We start from the raw sequence: 11,714 nt of genomic DNA on the forward strand, positions 1-11,714 counted from the left end.
ACTGAGCCACCCAGGTGTTCACCTGTCATAATACAGTATTTTCATTTCAAGATAAAGCTTGGCCAAAAATAACCACTCAATTTTATTTTACTTTGTTTACATTTGATTACCTGTATAGTTGAACATATGTTTATTTACTAAGTTAGTATTTTACCCAGTAAGCTAATATATATTGAGCATTTACTATGAGCCAAGCACCAAGCTAATCATTTTTTTTGTGGCCTGAGCCACGCAGGCACCCCTCCTCTTCTTATAAGGACACTGGTCATATTGGATTAGGGCTCACTCTTTTGACCTCATTTTACCTTAATTACCTTTTAAACAGTCCTATTTCCAAATACTGTCACGTTCTGAGTTATCCTGGGGGTTAGAATATCAATATGTGAATTTTAGGGGACCACAATTCAGCCTCTAATACTTACTTGCCAACACTTGGATTTATCAATCTTAATGGTTTTAAAAATCAATTGAGGGGCGCCTGGGTGGCGCAGTCGGTTAGGCGTTCGACTTCAGCCAGGTCATGATCTCGCGGTCCGGGAGTTCGAGCCCCGCGTCAGGCTCTGGGCTGATGGCTCGGAGCCTGGAGCCTGTTTCCGATTCTGTGTCTCCCTCTTTCTCTGCCCCTCCCCCGTTCATGCTCTGTCTCTCTCTGTCCCAAAAATAAATAAACATTGAAAAAAAAAATTTAAAAAAAAATCAATTGAATGTTTGTAAATGTTATTATGTTATTTAACCTGTATTGGCATGTCCACTTTCCCTACTAGACAGTAGTTCCTGAAGTTTGGGCCTTTGTCTTACTAACCTTTATAACTGCCACTGGGAAACCCTAGTTAGCATTTAGTAAATGCTTCCCATTGGAATTGCATTTTTTGAACCAACTTGAAGACAAAGAGGCCAGTAGGTTCTGTAGACTTTGCCTGGTTTGACCTTGTATTGCCAAAATACTTTTTAAAGTTGTTTTTATTAATTTCAAGATTCATCAGGCACATAGTTGTTATTCATGTAAATAGTTCCCTGACTCTATTATCCAGTTTGCATTTTTATCAAAGCTCTCTGCTTTTCTTCCTCTTTTGCTGTGAGTCTCTGAAAAGCATTTCCTGGATCCTTAGAAATCCCAGTATATCTAGTCAAGGTGGGGAAACTCTGTAAGCAAAATACAAAATCGACCTAATTCGCTTGGATTTTTAGTTCTGCCAAAGGGGATGAATCAGCTGAGTTCAATGAAATCTGAGAATGAACCTATAGATTAAGTTATCTAATCAGAAAAGTTATGTGCTCTAAGTGTGGAGCATTTTTTATATATTCCTTTTATCATTGTATGAATGATATAATTTTATAAAATTGTAAATTGTTAGTCTTAAATATACAGGCTCTAATTAGAAAGAAATAACCTTTCATTAAAAAATTTCCCTGCTATCTTCTTCTTCCTGGATGTCCCAGCAAGGAGTGAGCCCTGCCTCTTGGGGGCTGTTGTAGCACCTGATAGGTAATCGTTACCTTGCATACTTGTAATAATTGTTATCGTGGAGTTTTAGCTCTGCAATTATATTGTAAGCCATAAGAAGATAGTCACTATGACTTTATAACCCCATTGTATTTTATACTTACATAGTAGATGTTCTACAAAATATGCTGAATAAATTCCCCAAATTGTTCTCCACCATCTTCCTCATGACTCTTAGTAAGGAGAAAAAATTAAAAAACCCAAATCTATGAGTCACATGGAAACTCTGTAAAGTAGTGGTGTTCGATCCCTCTCTGTCTCTTGTCTCTCTGCTCTGTCCCTCTGTCTCTCTCTTTCTCTCAGACATTGGAAAAGAAGATTTCTTTTCAGTCCTGAAAAAATTTGACTCGCATCTGAAGGAGGAATCCTTTAATGATTTCCTGAAGAGACGCAATCTTATATGCATTGCAACTGGCAGTAGTTATCTGGAGTTCCTGTGGAACCTCCAGGACAGTGATGAAGGGATCAAAATCCTCTCCAAGTCCATGCACAGTTTGTACGGACCCTCCACATGGCTACGATAGTCTTCTAGTCCGCTAACCATTGGTAAACTTTCAGGGAGACTCAGATTCCTCACCTTCGTGGTGCTGTATCTCTCTCAGGACCCGTGTTCATGGACATGGACCAGCCTGGTCCATAGATGGTTCGTGAGAATTTGGCCTTTGGGAACAGAGTGCTACAGGAATGAAACTACTCTGTCTTGTTACTAAAATTATTAGCATTATTATTAAAATTAGTTTCAAGTAAGAATTGGCCTACTTTCCCTGGCTGAGGAGGTTACACAGTGTCTTGGGAGGATACACATGTGCGAATTTAGTATGATTCACTTCCCCCTTAATGTTCCCTGAAACAGCTCCTTAATGTTCCCAGTGCCACACTTTATTTTTAGCTTTGGCCTTCTGCAGCACTTGACCTTTTGCCTGGATAGAGCAACGTACTGTGGAGCTCAAACCCACAGTCTCCCCTGTCCTGTGTAATATGGAGGATGTTATATTATACCTTCTTTGGAAGGTCTGGCATCCAGAATGGCCTTTTAGGATAAAGTAAAGCTGTGTACACACACACACACACACACACACACACACACCCCTTTGGTAACATTGCCTTCCATGCCTGGATTATAATCATCTCTTTTACATATCTTCTGCTATTGCTGCAAGACATTATATAATCTGAACATTTATGAAAATATCTTTAAAATGTAGATAAGGATCTTGTACCCAAATAATCATCCCTCTTGTTTTAGAATAACAAAAACTTAGGGGTGCCTGGATGGCTCAGTCCGTTAAGCATCTGACTCTTGGTTTCAGCTCAGGTCATGATCTCTCAGTTTCACGGGTTGAAGCCCTGCATCAGGTTCTGCCCTGGCAGCACAGAGCCTGCTTGGAATTTTCTGTCTCCCTCTCTCTCTGCCCCTCCCCACTTGCGCTGTCTCTGTCTCTCTCAAAATAAATCAATAAACTTAAAATATTTTTTAATAAAAAATAAAAAGAATAACAAAAACTTGGACACAACATTCAAACATAGACGAGTAGTTAAATCAGTCATAGAATTTCCATACCATGAAATACCATGCAGCCATCAGAAAGGATTACCACATTGGGGCGCCTGGGTGGCGCAGTCGGTTAAGCGTCCGACTTCAGCCAGGTCACGATCTCGCGGTCCGTGGGTTCGAGCCCCGCGTCAGGCTCTGGGCTGATGGCTCAGAGCCTGGAGCCTGTTTCCGATTCTGTGTCTCCCTCTCTCTCTGCCCCTCCCCCGTTCATGCTCTGTCTCTCTCTGTCCCAAAAATAAATACACGTTGAAAAAAAAAAATTAAAAAAAAAAAAAAAGAAAGGATTACCACAATTTTTTTTTACTGAAATGGGAAAATGCTAATTATGGAATACTAAGTGAAAAAACTTGAGTCCCAAACTGCAAATGCAGCATGACCGTGGCTGTGCCTTTACCTGTCTCATCATGCTGGCTCACCACCACCTAAACGGCCTCCCTCGACTGAGCGTGACCCCTACCATCCATTCTCTGCATCCAAGCCAAGAGGTCTCTCAAAATTCAAATCTAATCTTGTCCGTTCCACACTTACCGCTCTCCAACCATCGGAGCAACAGCATTTAGAAAATGTTCGGGCTTGGGGCGACTGGGCGGCTCAGATGGTTAAGCGCCGGACTTCGACTCAGGTCATGATCTCATGGTTGGTAGGTTCCAGCCCCACATCGGGCTCTGTGCTGACAGTTCAGACCTTGGAGCCTGCTTCAGATTGTATCTCCCTCTCTCTCTCTGCCCTTCCCCCACTCGCACTCTGTCTCTCTCTCTCTCGCTCTCAAAAATAAATAAACATTTAAGGAAAGAAAAACAGAAAACGTTCGGGCTCATGAACACGGGGTCCAGAGCCCCTTGTAATCCTGCCCCTGCTGCTCTTTGGCACCTCATCTCTGAAGGTCCTCTGTCCCCATCTGTAGTAGCATGCTTGGCTTTGACCAGACTTCTTCCATCTGTGCTTTCTGGCCAGAGTGCCGTTGCCTTCTTTTTGCCTTGATATCTTCTCATCTTTTGCATCTCAGATGGGAAGCTTTTCCTCATCCCTACCCTGGTCTGCTTGCTCCTTCTCTATGCTTCCATTACTCTCTGTGTGTCCCCTTACCGTAGAACTTATTACTGCCCTTTACTGTAATTGCCACTTCCTTACCCGTGAAGGCTGGGTCTATGTCATGCCCATTATTTTGTTTCCAGCAGACAGAACCACAGGGTAGGCACTCGTTAGCTGTTAAAAAAAAATAATGTTGAGGGGCCCCTGGGTGACTCGGTTGGTTAAGCGTCTGACTCTTGAAACTGGCTCAGGTCATGAACTCACAGCTCGTGAAACTGATCCCCGCATGTGGCTCTGTGCTGACGGTGTGGAGCCTGCTTGGGATTCACTCTCTCTCTGCCCCTCTCTTGCTCTCTGTCTCTCAAAATGAATAAATAAACATTTAAGCAAATAATAGTGAACATATCTGGCAGACAAGCATCAACTGGTGAATAGAAATTTTTCCTTCAGTGGTTGAATTTCAGATGGCTTTAAATTTCTCTTTATACTAAGACAAAATTATTTTTTATCGTGGTAAAAAAATGCATACCATTAAATTAACCATCTTAACAATTTTTCAGTGTACAATTCAGTAATGTTAAGTGTAATTGCGTTGCTGTGCGACTAAAACATTTCGTCTTGCAAAACTGAAACCCTGTATCCACTAAGCACTAACCACCCCCGCCTCCCGCCCCTTTCCACCACCCTTGATGATTACTTTTCTACTTTCTGTTTCAATGATTTTAGATGCTTCACATGAGAGGAATCATACTGTATTTGTCCTTCCATGCCTGGCTTATTTTGCTTTAGCATAATGTCCTCATTAGCATCCATGTTAAAACAAATTTGTGATATGAACTCTGTGACCTCTGTAACCAGAAAAGTAAGTATTATGGAGAATCATAGGAGCTAAAGGTGACTCTCAAATTTATCTGGGCCATTTTTCCACACCCCAAACTTTACTTTTTTCTAGATGAGAAATCCAAAAATAGAAAACTTGTCCAAGGTGAAAGGTTCCATAATGGCAAAACTGAGCTCAACAAATGTAAAAATAAGTAATAGAGGTAGGCGTTTAGTTCTTTTACACAGTTTACAGCATGTCCTATTTTATTTTCTGCACATAGCTGCTTAAGTATAATTTTATTTTCTATTATTCCATTTTATATTTGAAGTGAAAATCACAGCTGCCCAGGTTATTTCTCTGTTTGGAAGGCCCATTACAGTTCTCTTTGTTTGGGATTACGCTTCTGCAATTTTGTCTGTAAAATGCATTCCCCAGGTGGTCCAGATTTTGCATTTGGGGCATGCAGATCCTGTTGGCATTTACGAGTAAAAGGAATTCTTTAGGTTTCTGAGAGACTTTGATATTTGAGCCACGCAGATCTAACAGAGCTGGAGTCACCAGAAATATTTTAGAAATATTTTAGTCCAGCTGCTTGCCACTGTGTGACCTTCTCTCCTACTCTGAAAGAAAAAGATCTCATAAGCTATACTTTATCATATAATTACCAAAGAGCCTCTTGTTCTCAGTATCCAAACTAGTTAATTAGTTTAAAGAGCATGTATTATGAGTCTACCAGGTGCCCTGTTGTGACTTAGAGGCATGTTTAAGATATATATTAACTAGTGAAAAAAACCCCAGCGATTTTCAAAGTTAAGGCAAAGACCTCTTAGCAATGCTGCAGGCAAATCCCCTCATTCTGTGTGTGAGAGACAGAAGCCCAGAGAGGGACCCAGAGTGAAACAGCCAGTGAGTCACATACTAGAATTTCAGATGCCTATTTCTTTTTTTTTTTTAATTTTTTTTTTCAACGTTTATTTATTTTGGGGACAGAGAGAGACAGAGCATGAACAGGGGAGGGGCAGAGAGAGGGAGACACAGAATCGGAAACAGGCTCCAGGCTCTGAGCCATCAGCCCAGAGCCTGACGTGGGGCTCGAACTCACGCACCGCGAGATCGTGACCTGGCTGAAGTCGGACGCTTAACCGACTGTGCCACCCAGGCGCCCCTCAGATGCCTATTTCTGACCACCGGGCCAAAGAGGACATCACAAGCCCTTGGACTATATACGTGGGCTTGATTTGAAGAGGGACACAGAGACTCTCACTCAGCTCGCTTTCCATTAACGTTTTATTCTTTCTTCCTAATTTACTTGTCAACATGATTTTTAGCCTGGTCTTGATATCTGGTTTTGAATCATGAGAAGAAAACTCAGGAGATTTCTAGCCCATAGTGATTTAGAATAGCTTGACAGTGTGTTCCAACACTGAAGGGATTAGTTTTCTTCACTCCAATTGGTAGAACCAAGAGAGGAAATTCCAAACCCCAGCTGAGACTAGGCCCTGTGATATATAATGTACGTGCCTAGGTTTTTGGGAAAGAATGACTAAGGCCTGCTTTGGGAGGGATCTTTGGCTTGAAGCTTTCGGTTTTGTTTATGACTGGAAGAGAGGAGTTCATTTATGTCTAAGTGTGAGGCTGCAGTCTGCTTTGGCAGTCTTTCTAACATAAACACCACATTCGATGCTAGGATTTGAGAGGAAAAAGACTCCCGAATGTTTTACTGTGATTTGCCCTTAGAGTCCTCTCAAACACTGTGAAAATAACTTTAGGACGTTTTGTTAAATGGTAGAATGCTTAACGCTTCATACTATTTTATCAGTTTATTTTACTGATGTGAAACTTAGTGAGTATATGTGTAAATAAAGAATTGCACTTCTCTGAAAGGTAGGAAAAAGTTCATATCATTATGGTACTTTGTTCTGTAGGGTTCCAAGAGACCAACTAATATTCTTTGAACCAAAAAATACCCCTAAGCTATAGCTAAATGCAGAATATTTGTAGTAATGTGGAATGTGTTTACATTTATGTAAATTAACTTAAGGAAGCATATACTGTAACATTTGTTAAATGTTGTCCTGTGACTAGTACTATAGATCTAGGTACTTGAAGTAATACAAGCCATTGACAGGACTCAGTGCTCCTGGGTCCCTGACATCTTCCACAATCCCTCAACAGACGTAGGTTCAGAATCACCTAGAATGTTCTTCTCCATTGGGCAGAAATTCTCTCTGTGTTGCTTCCCAACACACAGATGATCAGAAGTCCTGCATTTCTCCATCTGGTGGTCAACAGATTGATTTCATACTACATTAGGTGCACATCAGGTCCCTGTTTGCTGGACTATTCTCTCTTCAGAGATAAAAGCTGACGTGTATCTTCTCACAACATGGAGAGTGGGAAACCCACTCAGGCAAACTCAGTGAAAAATCAACCAACCAAGCTGCGGTGCTTGAGCAATAGGTCTGGAAGCGAATGACCGAGGCTCTTTCAATAGGTGTTCCTGGAAGACTAATTAGTTGTCAAATAGTTCTCTTTTTTTGTGTGTTAAAAATTTTTTTTAAACATTTATTTATTATAGAGAGACATAGAGAGACAGAGCATGAGCATAGGAGGGGCAGAGAGAGGGGGAGACACAGAATCTGAGGGAGGCTCCAGGCTCTGAGCTGTCAGCACAGAACCCAATGCGAGGCTTGAACTCATGAACAGTGAGACCAGGACCTAAGCCGAAGTCGGACGCCCAACTGACTGAGCCACCCAGGTGCCCCAGTTGTCAAATATTTCTGATTGGTGACCTCAAAGGAGTGGGGCATCTTGGCCAGCACTTACTTTCTACCTCTCAATTTTATTTATTTATTTATATGAAATTTATTGTCAAACTGGCTTCCATACAACACCCAGTGCTCATCCCAACAGGTGCTCTCTTCAATGCCCATCACCCACCCCCCTCCCTCCCACCCCCCATGAACCCTCAGTTTATTCTCAGTTTTTAAGAGTCTCTTATGCTTTGGCTCCCTCCCTAACTTTTTTTTTTTTCCTTCCCCTCCCCCAATGGTCTTCTGTTAAGTTTCTCAGGATCCGCATAAGAGTGAAAACATATGGTATCTGTCTTTCTCTTGTAGGACTTATTTCACTTAGCATAACAATCTATCTCTCAATTTTAAACCAGAATTCAACTTCAACGTAATTTACTTGGGCGATTGCACCCTGCTGTGTTTGCTTATTTCCAGACTCCTGGGTGAACATGGCGAAAACCTTTCCTGCAAACCTAGATTCTCTTCCAGCATCTTTCTACCTTCTGTGTCCCTGGCAGACTCTTTCTGAAATGCCATTTGCTCTCCACTCTCTCATTCGCGACACAAGCCACCGGCTTTGGTTCTCCTTCCCCTTGGAGTTACTCTTGTTGAGGTCTCCTGGGACCTCCACGCTCCACGATGCCAAACAAAAGGCATGTTCTCCAGTCCCTGGTTTATATGACTTCTCTGGAACATTTACCTCTACCGAACACCCACTTCTTCCTAAATCTGTATTTGCTCTTGGCTTTACTGTACGACGTCACATTCTTTTGGTTTTCCACTCTCCTCTCCGGCTGCTTCTTTATAGGTTCCATGGTGGGTTCTAGCTTCTCATTCGTTACGTGCCAATACTGCCCAGATGCTATTCTCATTTATACGTTCTTAGAAGCGCGTTCACGCACACGCATAGCTTCAATGTCACTTCTGTGCTGGTGACTCTCATATCTACCTGGCTAGCTCAGACCTCTTTTGCTTGAGTGTCAGACGCATACGTGTGTTATAAGCTTCACCTCAAACTTACTACTTTCAATGCCTGCTCCACCTCCCAGGTCTCCTGTCTCTCTCTCGGCGTCTGTCCAAATCAGGTAAAACTAAAAAGCATCCTAGATTCCCATTCTTCCTCGTCTCACACTTAACTGGTCACCAAGGAATGTAGAGACTACTTCCTGGCCATCTCACCCATCTTCTCCATCCTCTCTCATTTTGATCAGACACTGTTTCTCCTCTCTTAGATTGCAGCAGGCCCTCGGAGCTGGTCTACCTGCCTCCAGTCTGCCCACCTCTTCCTGGACCGGCACACAGTGCTATGTGGATGACCCTTCTAAACTGCAAATGTCGTCATGTCACTTTCCTGTGTACCACCTGTCGTTCCCCCAACTTAAGATTAAAGTAAAATCCTTCTGGTTTTGCATGCCAGGTCTTGCGTTATCTGGATATGGCCTTTCTCTCTTGCCTCATCTGCTATCACCCCCCTCCACACACACACACACACACACACACACACACACATCCTCCTCCGTCTCAGCCGCTCCACAGTGTGTGTGAATTGCATGATTTCTTACCTCCACTTCTTGTGTGTTGATCTTGAAATACTCTCCTCATCCCCTTTGTTTCTTATTTTATTTTATTTTATTTTATTTTATTTTATTTTATTTTATTTTTATTTTTATTTTTATTTTTATTTTTATTTTTATTTTTATTTTTATTTTTATTTTTATTTTTTAGAGAGAGAGAGACAGACAAAGCATGAGCCGGGGAGGGGCAGAGAGAGAGGGAGACACAGGATCCGAAGCAGGCTCCAGGCTCAGAGCTGTCAGCACAGAGCCCAATGCAGGGCTCGAACTCACAGACCACGAGATCATGACCTGAGCCGAAGTCAGACACTTAAGTAACTGAGCCACCCAGGTGCTCCCCCTTTGTTTCTAATTAGTTAATATTCATCCTTTAAATTCAGTCGAAGGGTCACCTCCTCCAGGAAGCCTTCTTGGAGCCTCCCATCTGATTTAGATGCCCTCCTCTGTGTTCTTATAACTGTCTCATAAAACCTACTGTATATTCCATTATAATTGTGTCTGCATTGTAAACTCCTTAAAGACTGAATGCATTTTTGGCCTGGTGTGTTTACATTGGATTTACAAATGTTTCCAACTTATTTAGCATATTCATCTATCAAAAGGGGTGATTATGCTCCTAATTTTACTTACTTTCTGTGGTTCCCAGGTATGGGGGTCTGGAGGCCTGACCAGGGCCCGTGTTCCATTCCTCAGAGCCGGGAGTTGTGTGTCCTGCTCTCCTCCCCCAAATTGTCTTACCATGTCATCTCCTCCCTTCCCTGACAAGTTCCAATGTCAAGCAGCTTGTAACCAGGAAATGAGATGTCAGCATCCCGTGCTTCTGGACCTCCACAGCTTGACGTGTTGTTTTCTTGGCCGCCTTCCCACGCAACTGCCCCCTCCCTGCTGGGCAGATGAAATGAGTGACAGGGATAGACTTTCTTCCTGACCATCAAACTTTTCCTGATCTGGGTCCACTGTCATATTGACTGGGGCCAGAGTTGAGGAAAGAGGAGGGTGTCGGTGCCTGTGCTGTTGACTGGCCCCAAGAGACAGTGGTTCTCCGAGCTTAGAATTTGAAAGGCTTGGTGCCTTTTTTTCCCTCTCGGTCAATTCCAGAAATAACAGTAGTAGCTGTGCATTTACTGTGCACCAGGAACAATTCTGAGTGTTTACACTTAATCTTTATGACAGCGTCGTCTGACAAAAGTGAGTCGTTCTTCTCAACTGACGTACAATGGAACTGAGGCAAGGAGAGGGTAAAGAATCTGCCCAAAGTCATCAGCTAGCAAATGCAGCCCAGACTCAAACCAGCCTGGTGCTACAGCTCATTTCTGTAACCTCTGGGCTGCACTGCCTCACTTTGCCACTAGCCTGTCACAGTTAGATTTGCTGCTCCCAGTAGCGATTGTCCAGCTTTGTGCCTGGTCAGCGGGAGCCCCTCCCCGTGCCTGGGTGACTCGAGGAGGCCGTATGGTGTTCTCCTTTGCCTCCCCTCCTCTTCAGGGTTACCTGCTAAATACGGCTTTCGAGGTGTGCCGTCTCTTGGCTGGCCCACTGTGTCTTCAAAAAATTATCTTTTATTTATTTACAGTTTTCATGCCATTTGCTTTCATTGGTTTTTTACTAACTACTTTTCTTTTTAAGTTTATTTATTTATTCTGAGAGGGAGAGACGGAGAGCAGAGGAGGGACAGAGAGAGAAAGGGAGAGACAGAATCCCAAGTAGGCTCCACACTAATAGTCCATCCATAGCCTGATGCAGAGCTCAAATTCATGAACCCGTGAAACCATGACTCGAGCCAAGGTTAAGAAACAGACACCTTCCCCACCGACTGAGCCATCCAGGTGCCCCAACCAGCCACTTTTTTTAAATTGAAGAAGTAATCTGTACACATGGTAAGATATTCAGACTATAAAAGGTATCCACAGAAAGCAAACCTACCTCCAGACTCCCGGTCTCCCAGATTCTCCCCAGGACCCTCCCTCATCCAACACCCAGGCCAAACGCCATCACTTTCCTTATGAAATAGTGTGTGTAGCAAGGTTATAAATTGAACTCACATTACAACTTACGTGTGCTGCTAAAACGTTTGCTCTTTTTGTCTATAATGAATCCAGCCTTCCAGCCCCGCCCCCAACTCCTCTCCATCACCCCTGCTCACAGGCTGATGGCAAAAATGAACAGTTTCCAGTCTTGTTAAAAAAATTTTTTTTTTATTTTAGAGAGAGAAAGAGAATATGAGTGGGGGGAGGCAGGCAGAGGGAGAGAGAGACAAAATCTCAAGCAGGCTGCATGCTCGGTGCTAGAGCCCGGCATGAGGCTCAGTCCCACACTCCTGGGATCATGACCTGAGCTGAAATCAAGAGTCAGAGGCTTAACCGACTGAGCCACCCAGGCGCTCCCAGGCTTGTTTAAACCTTAGTCTACCTGGTAGGTTGTCTCTTTTAGGGAG

The sequence above is a fragment of the Lynx rufus genome, unplaced genomic scaffold (assembly GCF_022079265.1).
Source record: "Lynx rufus isolate CCGP_SWC_20201006 ecotype Redwood Valley unplaced genomic scaffold, mLynRuf1.p SCAF_3, whole genome shotgun sequence".
Taxonomy (NCBI): Eukaryota; Metazoa; Chordata; class Mammalia; order Carnivora; family Felidae; genus Lynx; species Lynx rufus.